The 13,787-nt window shown below is 29.3% G+C and overlaps 2 protein-coding genes and 1 long non-coding RNA gene across 5 annotated transcripts in view; 1 reads left to right on the top strand and 2 right to left on the bottom strand.

Annotated features, from left to right (window-relative positions):
- The window catches only part of LOC105151194 (uncharacterized), a 124,010-nt gene that overhangs the window by 82,170 nt on the left and 28,053 nt on the right, over positions 1-13,787 (bottom strand). The gene's annotated exons all lie outside the window — the stretch shown is intronic.
- LOC147908499 (uncharacterized) overlaps positions 1-13,787 on the top strand; it is a 59,106-nt gene that overhangs the window by 32,325 nt on the left and 12,994 nt on the right. Inside the window, exon 1 of one of the 3 annotated variants that reach the window (XM_087409280.1) lies at positions 8,222-8,243. The exons of the other annotated variants lie outside the window; for them this stretch is intronic. The gene's annotated coding sequence lies outside the window, so the exon portion shown is untranslated. Of the gene's footprint in view, positions 1-8,221; positions 8,244-13,787 lie in introns of those variants that run through there. 3 annotated transcript variants of the gene reach the window in all.
- On the bottom strand, positions 2,206-13,508 carry LOC147908500 (uncharacterized). Its single transcript, XR_015546103.1, has 2 exons — positions 7,285-13,508; positions 2,206-7,021 (listed from the first exon to the last, which is right to left on the bottom strand). It is a non-coding gene; the product is annotated as an uncharacterized LOC147908500 (long non-coding RNA).

The raw sequence follows: 13,787 nt of genomic DNA, 5'->3' as shown, positions 1-13,787 counted from the left end.
ATATTTGCATTTAATAGAGTACACTTGTGAAATTAAAAAAAAAATAAAAATTCTTCTTTTATTTTAAAATAGAATAAAATCACGTTTATCTCAATTGTATAGCTGTCACGTAGCTAGTTTCATTTCCATTAGGAATAATATTCAACTTCTCAAAAACACACATATACAGCTATATTTTTATTACTGAAACAAGAAGAATTTTTGATATATTTTGCAACTATTTTTTTATTAAAAAATAACGCATAATTTTTTATATCATTTACAAGAATTATATAGAAGAATTCTTATATCTTTTCTTGCTTCTGATGTCACAATTCAAGATGGTTGCAGAGTAGATAGGATAGCTCTAGCATCTTTCGATCAAAGAATATTTAAAAATTATGAATATAATTGACTCAATGCTACTTATTACTCGCGTTACGTTAACAAACAGAATTACAACGGTGAAGTCGATACTAGTAATTATGCGTCGTCGTTTGCTTCACGGTGAGAAAGACGTGCGCGCAAAATTGTCCCAGCGTGACTACAAATTGACATTGCAGCGCGTGTGGTGAGCCGTTCGATATCCCATAGGCGCCATAAATCAGTCCATCTGACGCAGGAAGGATAACAAAGCCGTCTATTTCGAGGACAATATACCTGGCTATCCTACAGCCATACTAAGATATCCGATTTGAATCTCATTATACAGAATGTTTACTAATTATTTCGGTAAACTCGAAACAATAATTTCTTGTGATTTTTTATTTGACTGTATCATTTTTTTCAAACATTTGCTGCGATTATAAAAACAATCGTTTTCGTAATGTATAATCATTTTTTAATTAAAAATTTTAACTCATAAAATATAATTAAGACGAGATACTCAAAAATTGCACGAAAATCTCCCTTGAAATTTTTGCCTCAGAAAAAAATCTTTCTTTAGCGAGAATTTCATTGGCAAATTCATTAGAAAGTTATTTGATATTGAAGATTACAGAGTTTTGGCGCACAGCGTTTTGAAAGCGTAAACTTTGCTTTCGAGCAGTTTGAAGTGGACGTTATTCAAACAGGAGATTTCATTAGTGAAGTATTCATACAGTTGCAAATTAAAAATTCGCCATGAATAAAGAAAACTGTATAAATCTTAGCTAAAAAATACGGATTACAGTTTACAAAAGTTTATACTACAATCTCAATAACCTAAAACTAACCTTATGCAGAGTAATTTCTTTAATTTTAAATGTCATTTGATTATTGAGATTATTAAAATTTAAGATCGAAATATTAGACACTTATTATTAAAGTTTAATATAGATAAATAAGAAAATTATTCTCTTTTGTTAAACATTAAAAGAAACTTCCTCACTTAATTTTGGAATCTGAGATTCTTGCATACTGTGAGGCTTGTTCCATAAAACTCAAGCTTTGTTGACAAATCGTTTGTCGAATTGAGAAATAGCTTTTTCTGACATATATAACCGGGTTAAAATAAAGAAGTTAAGAGCTTTATGATAAATCGTTTTATAACTTGGTGCGCGTAATTGCAAATTCTCGACTGCTTCTCGAAACTTTCTTTAATAATGTTAATGATAAAAAAATAAACGTATATCATTTTCGAACGAATAAACGTGCAAACACTTGCTTGAGACACTAGCTATTCCCTCAACGTGGATTTCAGATGATCCCTGTTCCATAATATTATCGCTGATTATATGCAGAAGGAAGTTTAGTTACGAATTTCAGCGTTCATGACGTAGGATGTCGCTTGTAGTATCCTGCTTTATCAAACTTCCTTTTGTGCTATCCTCTATCGCGCAATTGCGTCACATTGTAAATTTAACAGAAACACAAGACAATAAGCAAAATTAACAATTTGCATCGCATTTCACTGATAATACTAATTACAACAAAAACATGATTAATTACATTGCTCGTTGAAATTTATTTTATCCTTGTAGAAATAATTATAATAGTGAATGATTATGAAGTCTTTTATTAGGTAATTCCTATAATTATAAGCGTAAGACGTGAAAAAAAATATATAAATTTTTCAAATTTACGTAAAATTGTACAAAAAATTAAAAATTTACATACAAAAAATACATAAATCTGTTTTTAATATTCTTATAAAATTTATTTGCTATTAAATATTGCATTTTATCAAATATAAATTAATTTTTACTACGATTTTCTTTATATTTGTTTTCTCTTATTCTTCCTCTCTTATTTTTTTCTCTTTTATGTTGTTCGTTTCTTACTAATGTTATATCCTTCATTCTCTCTGAATTACAAGTATGAACAAAAGGAAACATGCTACTTGTTAGCATTATAAATTTGTGCTATATACTGACTTTATTATTTTCTTCTCGTCCTCTCTCTCTCTCTCTCCAATAGAACATAAAAACATATGCTACTGCAAAACATAGTATGCTTACAACATCATAATAAATGTAACTTGTAAACAGCAATCTGTAAGAATTAAACTATGGTACATATAACGTATTCATGAGTTTCTTCATAATTGATTTGTCACGAATGAATGTAAAATTTGCATAATTTACTGAAAACTTCAATCTCGTGACTGGAAATACTCATCATCTCGATGGAAATTCCAGATTGTTATCATTGTTTGTCTGCACGATTTCATATGAAGATATTTTTTTTTTTTAAATTATTTTGCTACTCAAAAGAAATGGCGATTTCCTTGTAACAAAGAAGTAAAATTATTTAAAAAAACAATTATATTGTTGAATACAATTCTCATTATAGAAAAATCGATTTCAATTCAATGAGAATTTATTGCCGAGGGAACTTCTGAAGTACTTGTGTGTCTTACCTATTAATACTCATAAAGTGAATGTTGACATTGCATGAACGCGCGCCGTTAAATATAATTACAAAGTTAAAGCGATCAAGCGATTTTCGTAGAGATGGGTTTTTCCTTCTTAAACGTTATTAAGGAAAGTCTCGTTACCATAAAAACGCGCGATTCGCGTGCAAAGCGGCGCTAAACGCGCGTGACCTGGCAAAATAACACACAATAACAATAACTGTCATGGATCGCTCGCGACATGGTTAGCACGATCACGTATATTCAGTAATCTGTTATTCCAATGTTATTCCATTTTTACTGTCACGAAGCCAAATAACGGAAGCGATTCATATTAGCCGATGTTATATACAATATATGCAATATATATACAATTTCGATATACAATTTCGACAATTTCCCCGGAGGATCCTGTTGCATCAAGTTTTATTGCATCAAGTTTTACTATCTTTTCTCAATGCAACTCCTAGCAATGCATTTTAGGAATCAAAATAACTTGTGTACAACATTCAAGTTCTTTATTAAGTTAAATGAACAAACAGTTTAGTCAGAATAATCAAAGTGTCGATGATGATATAATGCACGTTATGTAAAATAATATGTGTATGTATGTATGTATGTAATATTTGTTTTATTAAGTACATCTATTACTCTAGGCTGAATTGAAACAATACCCATTTAAAAAAAATAAAATCAAAATTTTATTTCAAAAAATAAGGAAGATACATGATGCGGAAACACAAGCAAAATGTTATTTTCTTGCGGAAGTTTGTTTTACTTGCATGATGATCGCACGGATTACGGTGTTTTTCGTTCAGAACTCGCTACACGGATAACGAGCTAATTTGAAGTTCTGTGCGGCACCCTTCACAGACTTATCTAAGTTTTCCGCGCTCTTAATTAACATATTTAACTGGATAGTAACTCTGTTATTAATGCACGTTGCCGAAGTGTAGAGAGAAAGCAAGTATTCCTAATTGAGATTATATTTTTGTGTGTGTTTTTTGTAAATTATTATTACAACTTATAGACTTGTAGAAGCAATTCAGATTGACCTTTAAAATACTAAGCTATTGTGTCAAATAAGAAATTGTGAAACTATTAGAGGAATGTTTTAATACACATTAATAATAAATTTTACTTAAAAGTGTGTTTACAATTCGTTAATAACAATTTATTAAAGCGATTAAATCATAAAATTTAATATTTACAAAGATATTTACACTGTTAGATATCAAAAGGGTAACTTAATCTTTCGTGTAAACTTTTGTATAAACTTAAATAACATTTTGTTATTTTTAACTGTTATATGTGTCAAAATATCAAAAGTCAATCCTTTTCTATGGTTAATTTGAAAGTAAATATCATCTGTGATGTATACATTTAGTAAATAATAACTCGAGCCAAATTTAATATATTTTTTTGAATTAAATTGTTTAACTCCATTATTTATTTTAGTTAATTAAATATATTAGGTGTTGGAATTAATTCGTAGCGTTTTACAAGTGATGGGAAGTACTTTCATTAATGTATTTTTTAATGCTCATGTGAAATAAATAACATTCTTTCATTAAAAACGCTACGAATTAATTCCAACACCTAATATATTGGATAGGAACAGTCGCGACCTATAAAAACGATTAAAAATAATTTAAATTGGATTAATTTGACATTATATGATTTTAACAATATATATATATATATATATATATATTTATTTATTTGCAGGAATATAATTTATGCAACTGCATTTGCTGTAAAAATGATTGAATATCTCCAAAAATGTAAACGTTTTGCTTTCTTCTTTAGTACTCTTTAAATATAAAAATTATATTCTTTTTCAGGATACAAATTGATACTAAAGCAGGTAACACAGACTCTTGCATAACACATAATACATAACGCATAAGAAATTCAACCAATCAGAGTTCTCTATTTTATGGAAAGGAAGGAAACGAAGGATTTTGATTAGTTCATTTTCTTATGCATTACGTGTTATGCGTTATGTAAGAGTCTGTGCTCTCCTAACTAAGCTGCACTCTATTTGGTTTCTTATCAAACGCTTGCAAACATCATTTTTTCTTGTTTAATATTTGATAAACAACAAGAATAAAATGATTCCAAGAATACTGTGAGCAAATAAAATGCAGCTTAAGCTTGTCACTTTTTCAAGCGAAATATATTCATAATGTTCTTGCGTAATATTGTTGAATCTTGTCGATTTATAAAATTCGAACTCTTGACATTTCCAAGCAATTCGTGGAGCGGCTGTGTCGTGTTGAGACAATAATATGTGGCTATTAATTCCGATGAATCAAGGATAAATTAGAGGCGGTAGTACATGTGATTTAAACACGAATCTTTAACAAGCTAATATACATATATCACAATCATTAACGGTATACGACGAGTATGCGCAAGATGATAAACATTTAAACGATCTTGATTGCAGTAGTATTAACGTTCGACTCGACCATGAACTTCCTCGAATATCATCATGTTAGTCGTGCAATTTCCTCTAATTGCTCGCGAACGATTAGCCTATGCATTATGGTTGAGCAAATCCCAGCTCGATGGAGCAAAATATATCGATGATCAGATCTTACATAATCAGAGATTTCTATATTTTAAAATATTAAAAGAAAAGAAAAACATTAACGTTCACATTTTTTACAATCATTAAATAATTTTTATAATAAATGTAATTATGTTAAAATATTTTTCTATGGTAAATCTGTATAAATATATTTTTAGATTTAACCACTTCGAATAAATAAATTATAAATTCACAATTTAAATTATAATGTACATTTAAATATATTAACTATTCTATTCTTCAAATATGTATACTTAATTTTTTTCTTATCATGTAATTCCATATTTTTAATGATTTTAAATAATATTTTGATAAAAATTAATCTGGACCGCTGCGTTTTGTTACATCGCGTAAAGATTTATAAATCAAGAAATTCTGGAATAGAAATGGCTATTCGGTAGTCACATCTCATCACGCGTATATCTCTGTTGTGGCTTTAAGTTCTCGCCCCTTTTCTAGCAGAATTTGAAATCATCGGAAGGATCGTGATGTGTTGGTTGCTCGAGCGTTCTGAAGCGGAATCCGTGTAATCCGATGGGAATGTAGCCGCATTATACGTTATGCGAACGAATAAATTCTTCTGGTGAGCTGGCAAGGTGATTCGCGAATCCGATTTCAATGCTGTCTTACATCACTTCGCAAAAGCTCCCCAAGCTTTTAGCGAAATAGTAACGTACCTCGGGGAGTTAAGAAGTTTTGCAAATTCGAATTGAACAAAATGTCGACGAGCGCCTTAATGTCACGAAACATATTTTATGAATGCATATTTCGAATCATTTCACAGTTTATTATTCTATTCACTACATAGTATATCGATTATTAATTTATGCAGAAGTATTGATCAAAATATGTATCTTGTTTAAGCTTGTAAATGCCAAATAATTTTTTCAAAAATAAATAAAATAATTATTAATCCATTTTATATAGAATTATTTAATTCGAATGAAATATGTTTTTTGCGTTAAAGCATTAAATATAGTGTTCCTATGATTGTATTCTTCTTTTCAAGGACAATTATTAATTTAACTTTTCAGAATATTGGGAATGTCGGCGAAAAAAAAATAGTAATTAAAGAGATTGTAATTTTTCTAATTCGCAATGAAGAATCGAGGGAAACGTCAAGTATCGCGAATCTTACGTAATACACATTCAAAATTAATTATTAACTATCAAAGCTGGATGATCTGTGTATATAAATCTTTTTATTTAACGAAATATTAATATAATTAAGTAAAAGTAAAAAGGGCTACGAGCCTAAAATATAAATTGACAAACTGTATGAGTAGTTGAAAAAGTTTTTTTGAAATAAAACTATGTCATAAATTAAAAACGTAAAATATAATTTGACAATCAGAAGGTGAACAAACGTTTCGATCCTAGTTGGATCATTTTCAATGTGACAAATAAATTAGTGTGACAAAGTAGATAAACAACGGTAATTAACAATAGAGTTATAACGTAGATAAAAAACATAAGAGATCAAGTAAAATTCGCATTCGGATGCAAATTAACTATAAAACTCGCTCCAAATTGAGAGGAAATGAAATAAACGATTATAGTTGACAAAAATGTGCTCCTCCGAACCGTATGTGTGTATAAGGACGAACATGTTTCTGTTAGCAAGTATAAATTGTAATAATAAATTAACGGTAGAAGTAAATAAAAATAAAAATAATAAGAACAATAAGAAAAGTACGAATCGAGTCGCAAATAGTAAAAAGGAAAGTACAAATAAATCGTAAATAATAAGTCAAATTTAAAGAAAGAGGCAAAAATTATCTTTGATATTATAAGCACATAAGAAAAAAGAGTAAAATCGCCAACATGCATTGCATATGTATGATAAGTTTAGAACAAATAAATTCACAATAAATACCTTATGTGTGTGTCGAAAGGATCCTTCCACTCAAATCATCCTCTGTGCCATAAAAAAGGCACCATCATCAGTTTTATTGACAAAATCATCTTATTATCACATCCACGATTCCAACAAAAAAATTTGATAGATGCTATTCATATTTTCTTAAATAACTGTTATCCTCTTCCCTTTATTTTCTCTACAATAGAATGCAGATTAAAGTTTCATAAATATAACAAAGATACTACACACTATTCACGTAATAAAGACAAATATTTTACGATTCCTTATGTTAAATCCATTTCCGAAAGTTTCCTTCCAATCTCTATGTTTCATTGTAAATTGGCCTTTTCTATTCCCAACACGTTAAAAAGCTTCATAAAGAGAAGAAAAGACGAACTTAGCTTCCTATCCAGTCAGAATGTTGTCTACAAGATCTCATGTGATGATTGTGAGGCGAGTTATGTTGGTCAGACAAAGAGAAAATTGAGCACGAGACTACACGAACATATCTCTGACATCAAAAAGAATACAGGTTCTCCTACTGTCATAACTGATCATCGAATCAATTTTGATCATAATTTCAAATGGAACGATGTGAGAATTTTGGACTGCGAATCTTCTTACAATAAGAGATTGGTATCTGAAATGATTCATATTAAAAGACAGAAACAAGGCCTTAATAGACAAAACGATACCGAATCTTTACCCGATACTTATTCACAGATCATCCAGTCTCTTTCTCCCTCTTAATTGCTTTCCCTTCCCCATCCTTCTCGTCTCTCCCTACTTTCTCTCCCTTCCACTTTATTCTTTCCTTCTTATTATTTTTTTCCCCCTTCCCTTTCTAGTTTTCCATTTCAACCTTCTTGTCTTTATATGTCGTACTTTATATCTTAGCTTCTTAGAGAGACGATCAATTTCGATTCCATTCGCATTGCCTAATCTATAATACATCATTTCGACACACACATAAGGTATTTATTGTGAATTTATTTGTTCTAAACTTATCATACATATGCAATGCATGTTGGCGATTTTACTCTTTTTTCTTATGTGCTTATAATATCAAAGATAATTTTTGCCTCTTTCTTTAAATTTGACTTATTATTTACGATTTATTTGTACTTTCCTTTTTACTGTTTGCGACTCGATTCGTACTTTTCTTATTGTTCTTATTATTTTTATTTTTATTTACTTCTACCGTTAATTTATTATTACAATTTATACTTGCTAACAGAAACATGTTCGTCCTTATACACACATACGGTTCGGAGGAGCACATTTTTGTCAACTATAATCGTTTATTTGATTTCCTCTCAATTTGGAGCGAGTTTTATAGTTAATTTGCATCCGAATGCGAATTTTACTTGATCTCTTATGTTTTTTATCTACGTTATAACTCTATTGTTAATTACCGTTGTTTATCTACTTTGTCACACTAATTTATTTGTCACATTGAAAATGATCCAACTAGGATCGAAACGTTTGTTCACCTTCTGATTGTCAAATTATATTTTACGTTTTTAATTTATGATTTATTATAGTTTTATTTCAAAAAAACTTTTTCAACTACTCATACAGTTTCTCAATTTATGTTTTAGGCTCGTAGCCCTTTTTACTTTTACTTATTTTGATTTATTGAGCCTTATTACTTTATAAATTAATATAATTGTATATAAATTTGTATTTTTACTCCTGATCAAAATCAATATTTATTGAGAACGAATAATGCAGCAAAAGAACATAATATCATAAATTTACTTAATAAACAAAGTTCATATTTAACAGCGAAACGTTACCAAGGCAAATATATAAATTTTCAATATATTTTATTTTTCTCCGTATTGCAATTATTCCATAGCCAATTATTACATTTGATTTATCAATGTATCAAAAAATTTACTAATATGATTTATATAATAATATTATAATATAATATAATAATTAACTTTATTTATTCTCTATAATTTCCAATAATTATAATTATATCCAAGGAAATATAAACAGAAAATACATTTATTTTGTTTCTATAAATTAATAATATATCAATGACGTTTTTTAATGAAATAATAATATTTTTTGTTGGCTCTGATAACTCGTGTGTTTTATTTTAAGCAACAATATACATAGCATATATATATATATATGTTCGATTGATCAAGGCACTTAACTGCGCGTTCTAATTCGATGCACCGATTTACGACGAGCACCGATTACGAAGAGCATCCAATCTTATCGCTCATTGAAGTAATTAGCGATTAAAGCAATTAGCCATTGATATTGAATACAGAATGGCGCACTTTGCTTTGTCATGAGAAACGTAAAAGTAGAATGCTTGGAAAACAAATGGTACACTTTCCATTCAATGAGAAATTTCTAAAAGCATGATAAAGATTATGTTGTAAAAATGCAATTACCGTGGATTATGCGTATGCAATTTTCCTTATCCTTCTAGCATGATTAATCATGCTTTTATATGTACACGTGACTTGTACAAATTACTTTTATATAATTTACAGAGAACCAATGCAGATAAATAAGTATAAAATAGTATGTAAAATTATGACTTAAGAGTTATAAACACGAAATAAAATTCTTTAGAATGAAGAAAAAAAGGATGTGCTATAGTAATTAAGTTTAGGGTACATTTAAACATAAACCATGCAGCACATCAATATTTATTGTATCTCTCCGGTCAGAGGCATAAGCAGAAAAGATTAAGGCCGAGGCGACATAAAAGAAATTGCTGCAATTTCGTTGTAATGTCACGTGTTGAGTCTTAAGGTCAATATTCATAGTCGACATATTTATATTTAAGACTGTCTTAAATACAATTTTAAGATGTTACGAACCAATTAAAAAGCCATATTAGCATCTTAAAAAGACATTACTTAAAACGGTCTCAAAATAAGAACAGACTATGAATAGCCTTAGGCGACGGCAATTAATGTTCGCGGAGGTTATCCGGTTAGTTCGAAATAGGCTCTACGTACTGCTTATATATACTAGGCCGGTCTAATTATTTTGCTCGCTCGCTCGCAACTAACGTGATAACGCCGTCCGACACTCGGGAAGGTAATGCGTCTGCCTGCCAGCTCCTGATACTAATGTTCGGTTAATTTATAATCGCGCTGTACATTTCTACACATAAAATGGCTACGGCTACGAGGATCGCATCAATTACGCGTGATCTTTGCTCTATATTCCGCCTTGCCGTCGTTATGTACTACTCGAATCATATCGTAAAAATTTAATGGATTTAACTTTGAAATTGTCTTTCAGAATCTGTTAATCTAAACTTACATAGTTCTTACACAATTTTCTCATGTTTTTAAACCAAATTTTAACTTCATACAGCTGATCTTATTACAATATTCATTAAAAAGTATGTGAATCCTTAATTATTCCATCGTAAAAAAACTATCGTTCAGCGTATTGCTTAATTACGCGTAAGCTACACATTCATAAATTCAATTTTATTTACTACGAGAAAAGAAAAAGAGAGAGGAAATTAATTTTTATTAATACTCAAAGAGAAAAAGAATTGAAGATAACGAAAATAATACAAAGAAGTAATAATTATATATGAAAGAAAAATAATTATTATCTCAGAAAAGAATACGAAAAATTTTAATACGTCATAACTCGATCTTCCCAAGGGGATCATAACGTGCAAATCTGTTGTAATATATAACTTGAAAGGATAATAGCCCTAATGATAAAAGCACTATTGACATTTAATATAACTTCCTGCGGGATACGAATAGAATCTCATCAGGCGTATCCAGATTGCCTCCCATCCTCCCATCTCACCCTCATATTCCAGAGTACAATAAAACTATATCTTTCTCAATCTCTTTCTCTCTCTCTCTCTCTCTTTCTTTCTCTTAACGTATCTTTCTTCTATTTTCCATGCAATTTGCTGGTTTATCCAGAATTAAAGCGTTGCAAAGTATAAGAGTAACCGTTTGAGATAAAAAATAGCAAAGATTTTTCAGAAAATCAATTGCATTGATTTATCGTCTACATATTTCTCATCAATAATGATTTTAAATGATTTGTTGCGTTATCATACAAGATAATATGTTACAAAGATAATTTTCAAAAATATTCTTTCCCACGAGATTTATGAGAAGTACGAGAAAAACAATAGCAAATATATTAAAATCACCGATGGAAAAGCAATGGTAAATATATTAAAATCACCGATAAAAGCAAATATTTTTTCACAGGAAGCACTTGTTTCCTAATCATCGATTTTTTAAGCCGAGATTAAGTAGACCTTTATTGTGTAACCTAAAAGGATTTATCCTTTTTGCTTTTGTGAATTGGATGATTTTTATTAATATTTGCAATCTTAATATATTTGCAATTTCCATTTTTCTAATTCTTATAAAATTCTGATATTTTAATATATTAAAAATATATTTAATTAAGTTTTATTTTAATATCTAAAACATCATTATTAATATTTAAGATACTCTCATCTTTTCATTGTTTTTCTTATCTTTTCAATGATAAAAGAAGAGATTTAAATTAAGATTAATTTAGTAGAGTGCGGAGCGGATAACATCTCGGAATGTAAAAAAATGTAATTGATAATGAAACGCAATTCTTTATTTATCTAGCGATTTCGCACAATTACATTATAGACAAATGAGATCATTATTTTTTTTAATACTCTCGTTAATACGTCCATACAAATCGCTCAGTATTAATAAGTAATTGCATTCAACGAAGAGCCCGATGATCAACAGCAATGCGGGTGCTTACGTTAATTAGGTAACACTTTTTGCTTGATCATCGTTTTTCCTTAATTAAGCGAACGCTAATCGATCGGTGACGATACGTAATGTTGCCTGTACAAATCCAATTGTTCGATAAAACATTTAAAATATATAATTAGTTTTCTTCAACAAAAAATCCAAATAAATGTTATTCTCTAGTTAAACGAATATATTCTCAATCATTATATAGCATTTAATTTTTCTCTTTTTTTTTTAAATACTTCAAATAATTTTTTAGTATATAAAATCGATCGATGTAAATTACATCCGTAAATCGAATACGGAGGAGATGCTTAGATCAGGAAATAATTTGCAATCGCCGTTTCCGAATTGCTAGATGCGGAGGAAATGGATTAGCGTTGGAATGAGAGTGTCTCGTAATTACGAAAGTATATCCGTTATTTCAATCGAAAGTTACTGACGTCGTTCAATTATTATTAAACCAACGGCGTTGTAATATAATAACAATTAAAGTCGCTAAGCACGGTTATTGTTTTATGGATAATCGCCTCATTATATGGCAAAGACAATCTCTTAATTGTTATAGTCATAGTAACAAGACATAATCAAGGAATTATAATAACAAAAATTCTTATAATGCGGAAGACAACTGTAAGAAAAATCCATATCTGTAAAAAATTAAAAATATTTAAAAAATATTCGATCTTAAGAGATCACTGCCGGAATACTTAAACGCTTAAGAATACGAATTGAGAACGAAAGGGAAAAGAGAGAGCTTTTAACGATCTACAATAAACCGCGAATTAAATTTTTCTCAGGGAAGAAAAATGCAAATTTCTTTCGGAATAACTCGTTATTTGTGCATTTTCACGAGCGCGCTGTAGAAAAAAGCTGACAACAATTTCATTGCAAATTTATAACTCTAACACCGCTCCTCTCAAATATCACGTTTTTCCAAGATTTTTGCTTCTCTTTTTTTATTTTCATGTAATATCGCCAACTTTGTATTTCAATTGTAACGATGACACATAAGTTTATAGCCGAGACATCAATGCGTTGCCCGACATAAAACAGTAGGAGAGAAAAATATTTCGTGCCTCGATTTACGACACGGGGATCGATGTTATTTATGCACTTGAACGTGATTCGCTTAGAGAAGTAAATCATCATTGCAGCATCTCGCATTCTGCGTTGAGAAATTCGCGCGTTGTAATGCTGAATAACGATAGTAATGGCAGAAAGCGGGACCGCCTATTAAGTCGCAATTAACCTTCCAACTGGCAAAGCTCTTGTACAACGCGGCACACTTTAATATGCTAATGCCACTTTTCTTGATTCCACCAAGGAAAAGCTCTTCAATTAAGAGATCGCCGAAGACCTCTGGTTGCCGTGTTGCTCTGATAGAAAACTTATGGCATAATAATGAATATTAAATTTTCACTGAAAGAATAATTTTTTATAACTATAAATACATGTTACTATAATTATGATTATTACTGCTGTAATGTTAATAATAATATAACAGCTATATGTATAGTGCTATCAACAAATATATATATATATATATATATATATATATTTATTGATAGCACTATATATATAGCTGTTATATTATTATTAACATTACAACAGTAATATATATATAATAATATAAATATTATAAATATATATATATAATAATTATAATATATATTATATATATATTATATAATTTTGAACATGACTATAATTATAATTATTACTATAAAAATGGTTGCAATTACTATAAAT

This window comes from Acromyrmex echinatior, chromosome 9, assembly GCF_024713525.1.
Source record: "Acromyrmex echinatior isolate Ae372 chromosome 9, ASM2471352v2, whole genome shotgun sequence".
NCBI lineage: Eukaryota > Metazoa > Arthropoda > Insecta > Hymenoptera > Formicidae > Acromyrmex > Acromyrmex echinatior.
This window is presented reverse-complemented; position numbering and strand designations above follow the sequence as displayed.